Genomic DNA, 16,566 nt, shown 5'->3' with positions numbered 1-16,566 from the left:
TAGGGAGGGACCAGCGAGAGAGAGTGGGAGGGGGAAGGACCAGAGAGAGAGAGAGGGAGGTGGGAGGGACCAGAGAGAGAGAGAGGGAGTGGGAGGGGGGAGGGGGGAGGGACCAGAGAGAGAGAGAGAGTGGGAGGGAGGGGCCAGAGAGAGAGTGGGAGGGAGGGGCCAGAGAGAGAGTGGGAGGGAGGGGCCAGAGAGAGAGAGTAGGAGGGAGGGTCCAGAGAGAGAGAGTGGGAGGGAGGGGCCAGAGAGAGAGAGTGGGAGGGAGGGGCCAGAGAGAGAGAGTGGGAGGGAGGGGCCAGAGAGAGAGAGAGTGGGAGGGAGGGGCCAGAGAGAGAGAGAGAGAGTGGGAGGGAGGGGCCAGAGAGAGAGAGTGGGAGGGAGGGGCCAGAGAGAGAGTGGGAGGGAGGGACCAGAGAGAGAGAGAGTGGGAGGGAGAGTGGGAGGGAGGGGCCAGAGGGAGAGTGGGAGGGAGGGGCCAGAGAGAGAGAGTAGGAGGGAGGGGCCAGAGAGAGAGTGGGAGGGAGGTGCCAGAGAGAGAGTGGGAGGGAGGTGCCAGAGAGAGAGTGGGAGGGAGGGGCCAGAGAGAGAGAGTGGGAGGGAGGGGCCAGAGAGAGAGTGGGAGGGAGAGTGGGAGGGAGGGGCCAGAGGGAGAGTGGGAGGGAGGGGCCAGAGGGAGAGTAGGAGGGAGAGGCCAGAGGGAGAGTGGGAGGGAGGGACCAGAGGGAGAGTGGGAGGGAGGGACCAGAGGGAGAGTAGGAGGGAGGGAGGGATAGTGGGAGGGAGGGAGGGGCCAGAGAGAGAGATAGAGTGGGAGGGAGGGACCAGAGAGAGAGAGAGTGGGAGGGAGGGACCAGAGAGAGAGAGAGAGTGGGGGGGAGGGACCAGAGAGAGAGAGAGAGTGGGGGGGAGGGACCAGAGAGAGAGAGAGAGTGGGGGGGAGGGACCAGAGAGAGAGAGAGAGTGGGGGGGAGGGACCAGAGAGAGAGAGAGAGTGGGGGGGAGGGACCAGAGAGAGAGAGAGAGTGGGGGGGAGGGACCAGAGAGAGGGAGAGAGAGAGTGGGGGGGAGGGACCAGAGAGAGAGAGAGAGAGAGTGGGGGGGAGGGACCAAAGAGAGAGAGAGAGAGTGGGGGGGAGGGACCAGAGAGAGAGAGAGAGAGAGTGGGGGGGAGGGACCAAAGAGAGAGAGAGAGAGAGTGGGGGGGAGGGACCAGAGGGAGGGAGGGAGGGACCAAAGAGAATGAGAGGGAGGGAGGTGCCAGAGAGAGAGTGGGAGGGAGGTGCCAGAGAGAGAGTGGGAGGGAGGGGCCAGAGAGAGAGAGTGGGAGGGAGGGGCCAGAGAGAGAGTGGGAGGGAGAGTGGGAGGGAGGGGCCAGAGGGAGAGTGGGAGGGAGAGGCCAGAGGGAGAGTGGGAGGGAGGGGCCAGAGGGAGAGTGGGAGGGAGGGGCCAGAGGGAGAGTAGGAGGGAGGGAGGGATAGTGGGAGGGAGGGGCCAGAGAGAGAGAGAGTGGGAGGGAGGGACCAGAGAGAGAGAGAGAGTGGGGGGAGGGACCAGAGAGAGAGAGAGAGTGGGGGGGAGGGACCAGAGAGAGAGAGAGAGTGGGGGGGAGGGAGGGACCAGAGAGAGAGAGAGAGTGGGGGGGAGGGACCAGAGAGAGAGAGAGAGAGAGTGGGGGGGAGGGACCAGAGAGAGAGAGTGGGGGGGAGGGACCAGAGAGAGAGAGAGAGTGGGGGGGAGGGACGAGAGAGAGAGAGAGAGAGAGTGGGGGGGAGGGACCAGAGAGAGAGAGAGAGTGGGGGGGAGGGACCAGAGAGAGAGAGAGAGTGGGGGGGAGGGACCAGAGAGAGAGAGAGAGTGGGGGGGAGGGACCAGAGAGAGAGAGAGAGTGGGGGGGAGGGACCAGAGGGAGGGAGGGAGGGAGGTAGGGAGGGATCAGAGAAAGAGAGTGAGAGGTAGGGAGGGATCAGAGAGAGAGGGAGGGAGGGACCAAAGAGAATGAGAGGGAGGGAGGGAGGGGCCAGAGAGAGCGAGAGGGAGGGAGGGAGAGAGGGAGGGAGGGAGAGAGGGAGGGAGGGAGAGAGGGAGGGAGGGAGAGAGGGAGGGAGGGAGGGAGAGAGGGGCCAGAGAGAGAGAGAGAGGGAGGGAGGGAGGGAGGGAGGGGCCAGAGAGAGGGAGGGAGGGAGGGAGGGGCCAGAGAGAGGGAGGGAGGGAGGGAGGGGCCAGAGAGAGAGGGAGGGGCCAGAGAGAGAGCGAGCGAGAGGGAGGGAGGGAGGGAGGGACGGACGGAGGGACCAGAGGGAGGGAGGAGGGAGAGGGAGGGACCAGAGGGAGGGAGAGGGACGGGAGGGAGGGAGAGAGGGAGGGACCAAAGAGAACGGGAGGGAGGGGCCAGAGAGTGCGAGACAGAAGGAGGGAGGGAGGGAAGAGATGGAGGGAGGGAGGGTGAGAGGAGAGAGAGAGGGAGGGAGGGAGGGAGAGGCGAGAGAGAGAGGGAGGGAGGGAGGGGCGAGAGAGAGAGGGAGGGAGGGAGGGGCGGGAGGGAGGGAGGGGCGAGAGAGAGAGGGAGGGAGGGAGGGAGGGGCGAGAGAGAGAGGGAGGGAGGGAGGGAGGGGCGAGAGAGGGAGGGAGGGAGGGAGGGGTGAGAGAGAGAGGGAGGGAGGGAGCCAGAGAGATAGAGAGAGGGAGTCAGAGAGATAGAGAGAGGGAGCCAGAGAGATAGAGATAGAGAGAGAGAGGGAGCCAGAGAGATAGAGATAGAGAGAGAGGGAGCCAGAGAGATAGAGATAGAGGGAGAGAGAGAGAGAGGGAGGGGCAAGAGAGAGAGGGAGGGAGGGAGCCAGGGAGATAGAGAGAGGGAGCCAGGGAGATAGAGAGAGAGAGGGAGCCAGGGAGATAGAGAGAGAGAGGGAGCCAGAGAGATAGAGAGAGAGAGGGAGCCAGAGAGATAGAGAGAGAGAGGGAGCCAGAGAGATAGAGATAGAGAGACAGAGGGATCCAGAGAGATAGAGATAGAGAGAGAGAGGGAGCCAGGGAGATAGAGAGAGGGAGCCAGGGAGATAGAGAGAGAGAGGGAGCCAGAGAGATAGAGAGAGAGAGGGAGCCAGAGAGATAGAGAGAGAGAGGGAGCCAGAGAGATAGAGGGAGAGAGGGACTAGAGAGAGAGAGGGAGGGAGGGACCAGAGAGAGGGAGTGAGAGAGAGAGGTAGGGAAGGTAGAGAAAGAGAGAGTGGTCGGGCAGGGCCAGATAGAAAGAGAGAAAGAGAGAGAGAGAGAGGTAGGGGCCAGAGGGAACGAGGTAGGGACCAGAGGGAAGGACCAGAGAGAGAGAGAGAGACCAGAGAGAGAGAGAGAGGGACCAGAGAGAGAGAGGGGCCAGAGAGAGAGAGGGGCGAGACAGAGAGGGAGAGGGATTGAGGGAGGGCCCAGAGAGAGAGAGAGGGAGGAGGGACCAGAGATAGATAGAGATAGATAGAGAGAGAGAGAGGGAGGGAGGGACCAGAGAGAGAGAGCGGGTCAGGGAGGGAGGGAGGGACCAGAGAGAGAGAGAGAGGGGGAGGGAGGGACCAGAGAGAGAGAAGGAGAGAGAGGGAGCGAGTGACCAGAGAGAGGGACCAGAGAGAGAGAGAAAGAGAGAGGTGGGGGGGAGGTACCAGAGGGAGAGAGGGGGAGGGGTGGAGGGACCAGAGAGAGAGAGGGGTGGAGGGACCAGAGAGAGAGAGGGGTGGGGGGACCAGAGAGAGAGAGGGGTGGGGGGACCAGAGAGAGAGAGGGGTGGGGGACCAGAGAGAGAGAGGGGTGGGGGGACCAGAGAGAGAGAGGGGTGGGGGGACCAGAGAGAGAGAGGGGTGGGGGGACCAGAGAGAGAGAGGGGTGGCGGGACCAGAGAGAGAGAGGGGTGGGGGGACCAGAGAGAGAGAGGGGTGGGGGGACCAGAGAGAGAGAGAGAGAGGGGTGGGGGGACCAGAGAGAGAGAGGGGTGGGGGGACCAGAGAGAGAGAGAGAGGGGTGGGGGGACCAGAGAGAGAGAGAGAGAGGGGTGGGGGGACCAGAGAGAGAGAGAGAGAGGGGTGGGGGGACCAGAGAGAGAGAGAGAGAGGGGTTGGGGGAACAGAGAGAGAGAGGGGTGGAGGGACCAGAGAGAGAGAGGGAGCGAGTGACCAGAGAGAGGGACCAGAGAGAGAGAAAGAGAGAGGTGGGGGGGGAGGTACCAGAGAGAGAGAGAGGGTGGAGGGACCAGAGAGAGAGAGGGGTGGAGGGACCAGAGAGAGAGAGGGGTGGAGGGACCGGAGAGAGAGGGAGAGGGTGGAGGGACCAGAGAGCGAGAGAGGGGTGGAGGGACCAGAGAGAGAGAGAGGGGTGGGGGGAACAGAGAGAGAGGGGTGGGGGGAACAGAGAGAGAGAGAGAGGCAGGGAAGGGACCAGAGAGAGAGTGAGAGAGAGTGGTAGGGAAGGGACCAGAGAGAGGGAGAGGGAGGGAGAGAGAGAGAGAGAGAGAGTGCTAGGGAAGGTCCAGAGAGAGAGAGAGAAAGAGAGAAAGAGGGAGAGAGAGAGAAAGAGAGGGAGAGAGGGAGGTAGGGGCCAGAGGGAGCGAGGTAGGGACCGGAGAGAGGGAGGGAGAGAGGGAAGGACCAGAGAGAGAGAGAGAGAGCGGGTGAGTGAGGGAGGGAGGGACCAGAGAGAGAGAGGGGGAGGGAGGGACCAGAGAGAGGGAGCGAGTGACCAGAGAGAGAGAAAGAGAGAGGTGGGGGGGAGGTACCAGAGAGAGAGAGAGAGAGGGAGGGGTGGAGGGACCAGAGAGAGAGAGGGGTGGAGGGACCAGAGAGAGAGAGGGGTGGAGGGACCAGAGAGAGAGAGGGGTGGAGGGACCAGAGAGAGAGAGGGGTGGAGGGACCAGAGAGAGGGAGGGGTGGAGGGACCAGAGAGAGGGAGGGGTGGAGGGACCAGAGAGAGGGAGGGGTGGAGGGACCAGAGAGAGGGAGTGGTCGAGGGACCAGAGAGAGAGAGGGGTGGAGGGACCAGAGAGAGAGAGGGGTGGAGGGACCAGAGAGAGAGAGAGGGGTGGAGGGACCAGAGAGAGAGAGGGGTGGAGGGACCAGAGAGAGGGAGGGGTGGAGGGACCAGAGAGAGGGAGTGGTCGAGGGACCAGAGAGAGAGAGGGGTGGAGGGACCAGAGAGAGGGAGGGGTGGAGGGACCAGAGAGAGAGAGGGGTGGGGGGACCAGAGAGCGAGAGAGAGGGGTGGAGGGACCAGAGAGAGAGAGAGAGGGGTGGAGGGACCAGAGAGAGAGAGGGGTGGAGGGACCAGAGAGAGAGAGGGGTGGAGGGACCAGAGAGAGGGAGGGGTGGAGGGACCAGAGAGAGGGAGGGGTGGAGGGACCAGAGAGAGAGAGGGGTGGAGGGACCAGAGAGAGAGAGAGGGAGGGACCAGAGAGAGAGAAAGAGAGGCAGGGAAGGGACCAGAGAGAGAGGGAGTGAGAGAGAGAGGTAGGGAAGGGACCAGAGAGAGAGGGAGTGAGAGAGAGAGGTAGGGGAGGGAGAGAGAGAGAGTGGTAGGGAAAGTCCAGAGAGAGAGAGAGAGAGTGGTAGGGAAGGGCCAGAGAGAAAGAGAGAAAGAGAGGGAGAGAGGGAGGTAGGGGCCAGAGATAGCGAGGTAGGGACCAGAAGGAGGGAGGGATGGAGGGAGGGGCCAGAGGGAGGGAGGGGCGAGACAGAGAGGGAGAGGGATGGAGGGAGAGCCCAGAGAGAGGGAGGGAGGGACCAGAGAGAGAGAGAGGGAAGGAGGGACCAGAGAGAGTAAGGGAGAGAGTGGGAGGGAGGGCAGAGAGAGAGAGAGAGAGGGAGGGCATAGAGAGAGAGAGAGAGGGAGGGAGGGCCCAGAGAGAGAGAGAGAGTGGGAGGGAGGGAGGGCCCAGAGAGAGGGAGGGAGGGCCCAGAGAGAGGGAGAGAGAGAGGGAGCGAGTGACCAGAGAGAGGGACCAGAGAGAGAAAAAGAGAGCGGTGGGGGGGAGGTACCAGAGAGAGAGGGAGAGAGGGTGGCAGGGACCTGAGAGAGGGAGGGACCAGAAAGAGAGAGAGAGAGAGAGGGGGTATCGACCAGAGAGAGAGAGAGGGAGGGAGGGAGGGACTGACCAGAGAGAGAGAGAGAGGCAGGGAGGGGACCAGAGGGAGAGGGAGTGAGAGAGAGAGGTAGGGAAGGGACCAAAGAGAGGGAGTGAGCGAGGTAGGGACCAGAGGGAGGGAGGGAGAGAGGGAGGGACCAGAGAGAGAGAAAGGGAGGGAGGGGCCAGAGGGAGGGAGGGAGGGGCGAGACAGAGAGGGAGGGAGAGGGATGGAGGGAGGGCCCAGAGAGAGAGAGAGAGAGAGTGGGAGGGAGGGCCGAGAGAGAGGGATGGAGCGAGGGCCCAGAGAGAGAGAGGGAGAGTGTGGGAGGGAGGGCCCAGAGAGAGAGACAGACAGATGGAAGGAGGGAGAGAGGGACCAGAGAGAGAGATGGAGGGAGGGACCAGAGGGCAGGAGGTGCCAGAGGGAGGGATGGAGGGATGGGCCAGAGGGAGGGAGGGGCCAGAGGGAGGGAGGGATGGGCCAGAGGGAGGGAGGGATGGAGGGACTGACCAGAGAGAGAGAGAGCGGGGGAGTGAGGGAGGGACCAGAGAGAGAGAGAGAGGGGGAGGGAGGGACCAGAGAGAGAGAGAGGGGGAGGGAGGGACCAGAGAGAGCGGGTGAGGGAGGGAGGGACCAGAGAGAGAGAGAGGGAGCGAGTGACCAGAGAGAGGGACCAGAGAGAGAGAGAGAAAGAGAGAGGTGGGGGGGAGGTACCAGAGAGAGAGGGAGAGGGTGGGAGGGACCAGAAAGAGAGAGAGGGAGAGGGTGGGAGGGACCAGAGAGAGAGAGAGAGAGAGAGGGTGGGAGGGACCAGAAAGAGAGAGAGAGAGAGAGAGGGGGTATCAACCAGAGAGAGAGAGAGAGGGGTGGAGGGTCCAGAGAGAGAGAGGGGTGGAGGGACCAGAGAGAGAGAGAGAGAGAGGGGTGGAGGGACCAGAGAGAGAGAGAGAGGGGTGGAGGGACCAGAGAGAGAGAGGGGTGGAGGGACCAGAGAAAGAGGGAGAGAGGTGGAGGGACCAGAGTGAGAGAGAGGGAGAGAGGTGGAGGGACCAGAGAGAGAAGGAGAGAGGTGGAGGGACCAGAGAGAGAGGGAGAGAGGTGGAGGGACCAGAGAGAGAGGGAGAGAGGTGGAGGGACCAGATAGAGATGGATTGTGGCAGGAGGGCCCTGAGAGAGAGGGAGAGAGAGGGGGACGGACCAGAGTGAGGGTTAGGGACCAGAGAGAGATAGAAGGAGGGACCTGAGATCGAGCGAGAGAGAGAGAGAGAGAGTTTGGAGGGAGGGACCAGAGAGAGGGGGAGAGAGAAAGAGACCAGAGAGAGGGGCAGAGAGAAAGAGACTAGAGAGAGGGGTTAGAGAGAGATGGATGGACCAGAGAGAGATAGAGAGTGAGTTTGGGATGATGGAGAGAGAAGAAGGGACTAGAGGTAATGAGAGAGAGGACGAGGGAGGGAGAGGACGAGGGAGGGAGAGGACGAGGGAGGGAGAGGACGAGGGAGGGAGAGGACGAGGGAGGGAGAGGACGAGGGAGGGAGAGGACGAGGGAGGGAGAGGACGAGGGAGGGAGAGGTAGTGATTGAGGGAGGGACCAGAGAAAGGGACGGTAGGGGTGTTCAGAGAGAGGGGGCGGGAGGGATCAGAGAGGGGGAGGTAGGGAGGGACCTGAGAGAGGGAGGTACCAAAGAGAGGGAGGGAGGCAGGCAACAGAGAGAAAGCGAGGCAGTGATTGAGAGAGGGACCAGAGAGAGGGATGGAAACGTGGTTCAGAGAGAGAGAGGGCCAGAAGGAGGGACCTGAACCAGAGAGAGGGAGAGTGATTGAGGGACCAGAGAGGGCATGGAGGGACCAGAGAGAGAGGGAGTGAGGGATGAGAGAGAGATTGGGAGGGACCAGAGAGAGAGAAAGAGACAGACGGACGGAGGAGGGACCTGAGAGAGAGAGAGAGAGTGAGGAACCAGAGAGCGAGAGATAGAGGGAGGGACCAGAGAGAGAGAGAGAGATTGAGGGAGAGAGGGACCAGAGAGAAGAGCGAGGGAGGGAGGGATGAGAGAGAGAGAGGGGAGGGATCAGAGAGAGAGAGAGAGAGAAAGACAAACTGAGGAGGGACCTGGGAGAGACATAGAAGGAGGGACCAGAGAGAGGGAGCAAGGGAGGGACCTAAGGGAGAGAGAGGTGGGAGAGTTGGACTAGAGAGCGAGAGGGAGGGGTGGAGGGACCGGGAGGGGTGGAGGGACCAGGGCGAGGGAGGGACCAGAGAGAGGGAAGGAGGGAGACTGAGGTGGGCGTCTAGAGATGGAGAGGGTGGGATCAGAGTGAGGGAGGGCGTTGGAGGGAGGGACTCGAGAAAGAGAGAGAGATAGAGAGCAAGAGAGTGATTGAGAGAGTGTTCAATGTGTGAGAGGGTGGGCAAGAGGGGGGGAGGAACCATAGAGAGAGGATGGTGGCTGGAGAGGGAGATGGTGGGACCAAAGAGACAGACAGACGGAGGGAGGGAGGGAGGAATCAGAGAGAGTGAGAGAGAGACAGGGCCTGAGAGTGAGGATCCGGAGAGAGGGAGAGTGAGGATCCGGAGAGAGGGAGAGTGAGGATCCGGAGAGAGGGGGAGTGAGGATCCGGAGAGAGGGAGAGTGAGGGAGATGAACCGGAGCGAGAGAGAGATTGAGAGAGCGAGGGACCGGAGAGAGTGAGGAACCAGAGAGAGAGAGAGAACCAGCTTCTGATCACAATATACTAAGTACTGCCCACCTGTATCAGTCACATAGAATTACATGGAATTTACAGCACAGAAACAGGCCATTCAGCCTCACTGGTCTATGTCGGTGTTTATGCTCCACACGAGCCTCCTTTCACTATGCTACATCGAACCCTATCAGCATATCGTTCCATTCCTTTCTCTGTCATGTACTTATCTCGTTTCCCCTTAAATGCATTTATGCTATTCGCATCAACTACTCCATGTGGTAGCAGTTTCCACATTCTAACCATTCTCTGGGTAAAGAAGTATCTCCTGAAATCCTTATTGGATTTATTGGTGACTATGTTATATTTATGACCCCTAGTTTTGGATTCCCCACAAGTGGAAACATCTTCTCTACGTGTACCCTATCGAACCCCTTCATAATTTTAAAGACCTGTATTAGGTCATCTCTTAGCCTTCTCTTTTCTAGAGTCTTTCCTGATAGTGATAACTATGGGAGAGGCGAGAGCCCAATCCATGCAAATCTGTGAACCACACCATGGCGGATCAGTTAGTGCAAGATGGAGACACTCCGACACATTCGGTCACACCTCGTAGAGAGGTACAGGATTAGAACGGGGTTGGTGTGACCAACAGCGTACAGAGTAAGGAGAACCCAGGTGAGATAGGGAACAAGGATCCGCAGAAACTGATCCTATCCAACGGTACAATGTACTTGCTATCTGTGAGGATAAGGATAAAGACTGTTGGAAGGATACACGTGGACTAACCATGGCACCTTGGAGCAGGAGGCTGTCCAAAGAGGGGAGGAGGAAGACAAGCATGATGTCGTAGTTGTAGGGGATTCAATAATTAAAGAGACAGATAGCATCCTTTGTAAACAGGATCGAGAGTCCCACATGATATGTTGCCTACCTGGTGCCAGGGTGAGGGACATCTCAAACCAGCTTGAAAGGATGTTGGAGAGAGAGGGGGAGGATCCAGCCGTTGTGTTCCATGTTGTGATCAACAACATAGGAAAGAGTAGGCAAGAGGCCCTGTTCAGATAGGACCAGAAGCTAGGAACTAAATTAAAAATCAGGACCTCAAGGGTTATAATCTCTGGATTATTACCCGAGCCACGTGCAAATTGGTGTAGGGATAAGCAGATTAGGGAGGTGAAGACGTGGCTGAAGGATTGGTGTGGGAAAGAGGAGTTCCATTTCATGGGTCACTGGCACCAGTACTGGGACAGGAAGGCACCGTACCGTTGGGACGAGCTCCACCTGAACCCGGCTGGGACCAGTGTCCTAACGGAAAGGAAAAATAGGGCAGTCACAAGGACTTTAAACTAGTAAATAGCGGGGAGGGCTCAGGTGGAAAAGGTAGTGTAAATAAGAATTATAAAACACATGAAAAGAAGTAAGTAGGATAATAGTCAGAAATTATGCTTTAGGCATATAGGTGAAGGGAAAACTAAAAGATATAAAGTAATTGAATCAGGGGTGAGAAATAAGAAATGTGTGAGAAAAACATTAGAGCAGAAGGACAGATTAGGGTGTGTGGCCCAAATAAGCATTCTTTATACAAAAGCATTGAGTATAAAGAACAAATTGAATGAATTACAGGCGCAAATTCAACTTAGAGGTACGACATGGTAGCAAGACAGTCGGGACTGGGAACTGAATATACCAGGTTATAAGGTCTATAGGAAGGATAGGGAAACTGGTAGAGGGGGAGGAGTAGCCTTAGTGATTAAGGATGAAATTACTTCAATGATAAGAGAAGATATAACAAGAGGTAAGCAGGCAGAGGAAACTTTATGGGTAGAATTAAGAAATAGAAAAGGATTTAAGACTGTAGTGGGAGTTGTGTATAGGCCCCCTGGTAGCAGCTGTGAAGTGACAGAATGTATAAATGCAGAGATTAGACAAGCATGTAGCAAAGGCAGAGTGGTTTTAATGGGGGATTTTAACTTTCATATAGATTGGGATAGGCAGACGAGCTCATGTCAGAAATGTAACAAGTTTCTTGAGTGTGTTTAGGACAGCTTTCTGCAACTGTCCTAGAACCAACAAGGGGGCAAGCCATATTAGTTTTAATAATGAATAATGAGCTAGATTTAGTTGACAGCCTAACGGTGCGTGAACATTTATCCAATAGCGATCATAATATGATGGAGTTCAACGTTGTGTTTGAAAGGGAGTGTTGACCGGAAGTCACCGGTTAACGGTTTTGGCTTAGTACACAGAGGAAGAGTCTGTTAATTCTCAATTCGCTTTATTAACGTTATTAGATCATGTACATACCGCTTATATGTCTAGTTAGATATAGGCATGTAGTTTACAGCAGGTTATACAGGTTTATACTCAAACTAGGATTTAAACGCACACCCATTAAGTTTTCCCGATAACACTCCCTGAGTATTAGGCTTTAAACGCACACCCACTAGGTTTTTCTGACAACACTCCCAGAGTGGTCACAGAATAGAAAGGATATTATATTACCCGGAAAGGAGAGACACTGCTGGCCAGGCAATTCTCCCTCTTACTCCCGACGTCGTCTCCACGTCCCTGACGTAGTCTTTACGTCCCTGACGTAAGGTTCCCACTTCCACGAGGGTTAGTCTCCAGAGTCTCCCTCACAGACAAACACACACCAACAAAAACACACACACACACACACTCTCTCTCTCTCTCTCTCTCTCTCTTGCTCACAAACAAACAAACACACACACACTGGGACCAAACCAGCAATTCTTCAGTTTTATTCCCCAAGTCTGTCTTTTCGAACGATGCTGTCTTCTCCGGTTGGCTCAAAGTTGCTGGAGTGATCGATGTCATCCCCTGATTGGCTCTGTTCCAAGGGCCTAGGTAGCATCACCGTTCCTTTGTCTCTCTAAGAAGCGGAACGAATTCAAACCGGTTCTGGCCAGTTCAGACCAGTGACTGAACTCCAGGTCACCTCAGTTCAAAAGGTCAGTGTCTTTGTTAGCACTTCGAATTGAGCTCAATAGGTTTTTGCAGCCTCTGGCCAACAGGAGCAACCCGTATCAGCTAAGTTTCTAAATTTAGGTACGGCCGACTTCAATGGGATGAGAGAGAGACTGTCCGCAGTAAACTGGGCAAATCTGTTAAAGGGTAAAATGACACAAGATCAGTGGCAGGTGTTCAAAAAATAATTTAACGTGACACAGAACCGGTTTATACCCCTAAGAGGCAAGAGCTCCACTTGCCAAAAAAAACAGCCATGGACTACAAAAGAGGTAAGGGGCAACAAAAAATTAAAAGAAAATGCATATTAAAAAGCAAAAAATAGCACAGATCCTGGCGACTGGGATAGATACAAAGAACAGCAAAAGGTGACAAAACAGATAGTAAGAGCTACAAAAAGAGAGTATGAAAAGAAACTTGCAAGGGATATCAAAATCAACACAAAAAAAATTACAATTATATTAGGAAAAAGAGGGTGGTCAAGAGCAATGTGGGCCCCTTAAAAACTGATAATGGTGATATTGCAAATGAAAAGAAGGAAATGGCAGACGTGTTAAATAATTACTTTGTGTCAGTATTTACAGTAGAGGAAGAGGCTAGCATACCGGACACCCCAAGGAAACCAATTTTGAATCAAGAACGGGGACTCACCATAATTAACGTAAGCAAATTAACAGTAATGAAGAAAATAATGGCACTAAAGAGTGACAAATCCTCAGCACCAGATGGTTTCCATCCCAGGGTTTTAAAGGAAGTAGGTGAGAACATTGCAGAAGCCCCAACTACAATCTTCCAAAATTCTCTCGATTCAGGAACTGTCCCTTTAGATTGGAAAATTGCACATGTCTCTCTACTATTTAAGAAAGGTGAGAGAGGAAAACCAGGGAATTATAAACCAGATAGCCTAACATCTGTTGTTGGGAAATTACTAGCGTCTATAATTAAGGACAGAAAGACTGAACACCTTGAAAATTTTCAGCTGTTCAGAGAGAGCCAGCATGGATTTGTAAACGATAGGTCATGCCTGATGAACCTGATTGAATTTTTTGAAGAGGTGACTAAAGTAGTGGACTGGGGAAAGTCTATGGATGTTGTTTATATGGATTTTCAGAAGGCATTCGATAAGGTCCCTCTTACTTTATAGACTGTTAGCTAAAGTTGACGCTCATGGAATTGAGGGCAAATTATTGACCTGATTAGAAAATTAGCTGAGCGGCAGGAGACAGAGAGTAGGGATAATGGGCAGGTACTCAAATTGGCAGGATGTGAGTAGACAGGGATCTGTGATGGGGCCTCAAAACTATTCACTATTTATTAACAATTTAGATGACGGGATAGAGAGCCACATTTCCAAGTTTGCTGATGACACAAAGATAGGCAGCATTGTAAACAGTGTAGATTGAAGCATAAAATTACAGAGAGATATTAATAGATTAAGTGTGAAAAATGGATTTCAGTGTAGGCAAGTGCGAGGTCATCCACTTTGGACCTAAAAAGGATAGATCAGAGTACTTTCTGAATGGTGAAAAGCTCGAAACACTGGAGGCTCAAAGAGACTTAGGGTACGTAGATCATTAAAATGTCATGGACAGGTACAGAAAATAATCAAAAAGGCTAATGGAATGCAAGCCTTTATATCTAGAGGACTAGAATATAGGAACAGGAGTAGGCCATTCAGCCCTTCGTGCCTGCTCCGCCATTTGATAAGATCATGGCTGATCTGTGATCTAGCTCCATATACCTGCCTTTGGCCCATATCCCTTAATACCTTTGGTTGCCAAAAAGCTATCTATCTCAGATTAAATTTAGCAATTGAGCTAGTATCAATTACCGTTTGCAGAAGAGAGTTCCAAACTTCTACCATCCTTTGTGTGTAGAAATGTTTTCTAATCTTACTCCTGAAAGGTCTGGCTCTAATTTTTAGACTATGCCCCCTACTCCTAAAATCCCCAACCAGCGGAAATAGTTTCTCTCTATCCACCCTATCTGTTCCCCTTAATATCTTATAAACTTCGATCAGATCACCCCATAACTTTCTAAACTCCAGAGAATACAACCCCAATTTGTGTAATCTCTCCTTGTAACTTACCCCTTGAAGTCTGGGCATCATTCCAGTAAACCTACGCTGCACTCCCTCCAAGGCCAGTATGTCCTTCCGAAGGTGCGGTGCCCAGAACTGCTCACAGTTATCCAGGTGCGGTCTTACCAGGGTTTTGTATAGCTGCAGCATAACTTCTGCCCCCTTGTACTCTAGTCCGCTAGATATAAAGGCCAGCATCCCATTAGCCTTCTTGATTATTTTCTGCACCTTCAATGATCTATGTACCTGGAACCCCTAAGTCCCTTTGGACATCCACAGTTTTTAACTTTTTACCATTTAGAAAGTACCCTGTTCCATCCTTTTTTGATCCAAAGTAGATGGCCTCACATTTGTCTACATTGAATTCCATTTGCCACAGTTTTGCCCATTCACCTAATCTATCAATATTGCTTTGTAATTTTATGTTTTCATCTACACTGCTTACAATGCCACCAATCTTTGTGTCATCGGCCAACTTAGATATGAGACTTTCTATTCCTTCATCTAAGTCGTTAATAAATATTGTGAATAATTGAGGCCCCAAGACAGATCCCTGTGGGACTCCACTGGTCACATCCTGCCAATATGAGTACTTACCCATTATCCCTACTCTCTGTCCTTTTCGCTCAGCCAATTTCCTAACCAAGTCCGTACTTTTCTCTCGATTCCGTCGGCTTCTATCTTAGCTAACAGTCTCTTATGTGGGACCTTATCAAATGCCTTTTGGAAGTCCATATAAATAACATCCATTGACATTCCTCTGTCCACTACTTTAGTCACCTCTTCAAAAAATGTAATCAGGTTTGTCAGGCACAACCTACCTTTCACAAATCCATGCTGGCTCTCTCTGATTAACTGAAAATTCTCGAGGTGTTCAGTCAGCCTATCCTTAATTATAGACTCCAGCATTTTCCCCACAACAGATGTTAGGCTAACTGGTCTATAATTCCCCGGTTTCCCCCTCTCTCCTTTCTTAAAAAGCAGAGTGACATGTGCAATTTTCCAATCTAGAGGGACAGTTCCTGAATCTAGAGAACTTTGAAAGATTATAGTCAGGGCATCCGCAATGTGCTCACCTACTTCCTTTAAAACCCTGGGATGGAAACCATCTGGTCCTGGGGATTTGTCACTCTTTAGTGCTATTTGTCACTCTTCATTACTGTTGCTTTACTAATGTTAATTTTATTGAGTCCCTGTCCCCGATTCAATATTAGTTTTCTTGGGATTTGCGGCATCCTCTTTTTCTTCTGTAAATACTGACGCAAAGTAATTGTTCAACATGTCCGCCATTTCCCCATTGTCAATGACAATATCCCCACTTTCAGTTTTTAAGGGGCCAACACTGCTCCTGACCACCCTTTTTTTCTTAATATAACTATAAAAGTTCTTCGTATTGGTTTTGATATGCCTTGCAAGTTTCTTTTCATATTCTCTTTTTGTAGCTCTTACTATCTGTTTTGTGACCCTTTGTTGATCTTTGTATCTTTCCCATTCGCCCAGGATGTGCCATTTTTTGCCTTTTTGTATGCCCTTTCCTTATATCTTATACTGTCCATTACCTCTTTAGTTGTCCCTGGCTGTCTTTTTTGGCAAGTACAGTTCTTGCCCCTCGGGTATAAACCGGTCTGTATCTCGTTAAATGCTTCTTTAAACATTTCCCACTTGATCATCAGTTGTTTTACCCATTAACTGATTTGCCCAGTTTACTGTGGACAGTCTCTGTCTCATCTCATTGAAGTCGGCCTTACCCAAGTCTAGAATCTTAGCAGCTGATTCACTTTTTTCCCTTTCAAACACTACATTGAACTCGATCATGTTATGATCGCTATTGGATAGATGGTCACGCACAGTTAAGCTGTTAACTAAATCTGGTTCATTACTCATTACTAAATCTAGTATGGCTTGCCCCCTTGTTGCCTCCAGGACATACTGCTGTAGAAAACTATCCCAGACACACTCAAGAAATTCACTACCTTTCTGACAGTTGCTACTCTGCTTTTCCCAATCTATGTGAAGGTTAAAGTCCCCCATTAAGACCACTATGCTTTTGTTACATGCTTGTCTAATCTCTGCATTTATACAATCTAGCACTTCAGAGCTGCTGCCAGGGGTCCTATACACAACTCCCACTATAGTCTTAGATCCTTTCCTATTTCTCAATTCATCCCATAAGGTCTCTGTTGGCTGCTTACCTCTCGTTATATCCTCCTTTATCATTGAAGTGATTTCATCTCTAATCACTAAGGCTACTCCTCCCCCTCTTCCATTTTCCCTATCTCTCCTGTAGACCTTATAACCCAGTATATTTAGTTCCCAATCCTGACCATCCTGCAGCCATGTCTCAGTAATAGCTATCACGTCATACCCTCCAATTTGAATTTGAACCTGTAGTTCATTTAATTTATTCCTTATACTCCGTGCATTTGTATATAGAATTCTTGGTTGGGCCACACACCCTAGCCTGACCTTCAGCTTTGATGCTGGGTTAATCGCCTTATGCCTTCTAGTTTTCACTATATCTGTATTGCCTAAAGTACACTTTCTTTCTGCTGCTCTATGCTTTTCCCTTTCACTTGTTCTTGAACAACTGTTTGTACTATTTGTATTGTAAATTTCCACTGGGTCTTCCCCTCTCTTGCTGCTCTCAACTTTACTCCCTTCTGACTCCCTGCTCAGGTTCTCATCCCCCTACCACTCTAGTTTAAACCT

Source organism: Heptranchias perlo, chromosome 8 (assembly GCF_035084215.1).
Source record: "Heptranchias perlo isolate sHepPer1 chromosome 8, sHepPer1.hap1, whole genome shotgun sequence".
Classification (NCBI taxonomy): Eukaryota; Metazoa; Chordata; class Chondrichthyes; order Hexanchiformes; family Hexanchidae; genus Heptranchias; species Heptranchias perlo.
The sequence above is the reverse complement of the archived record's forward strand: the minus strand, read 5'-3'. Positions refer to the sequence as shown.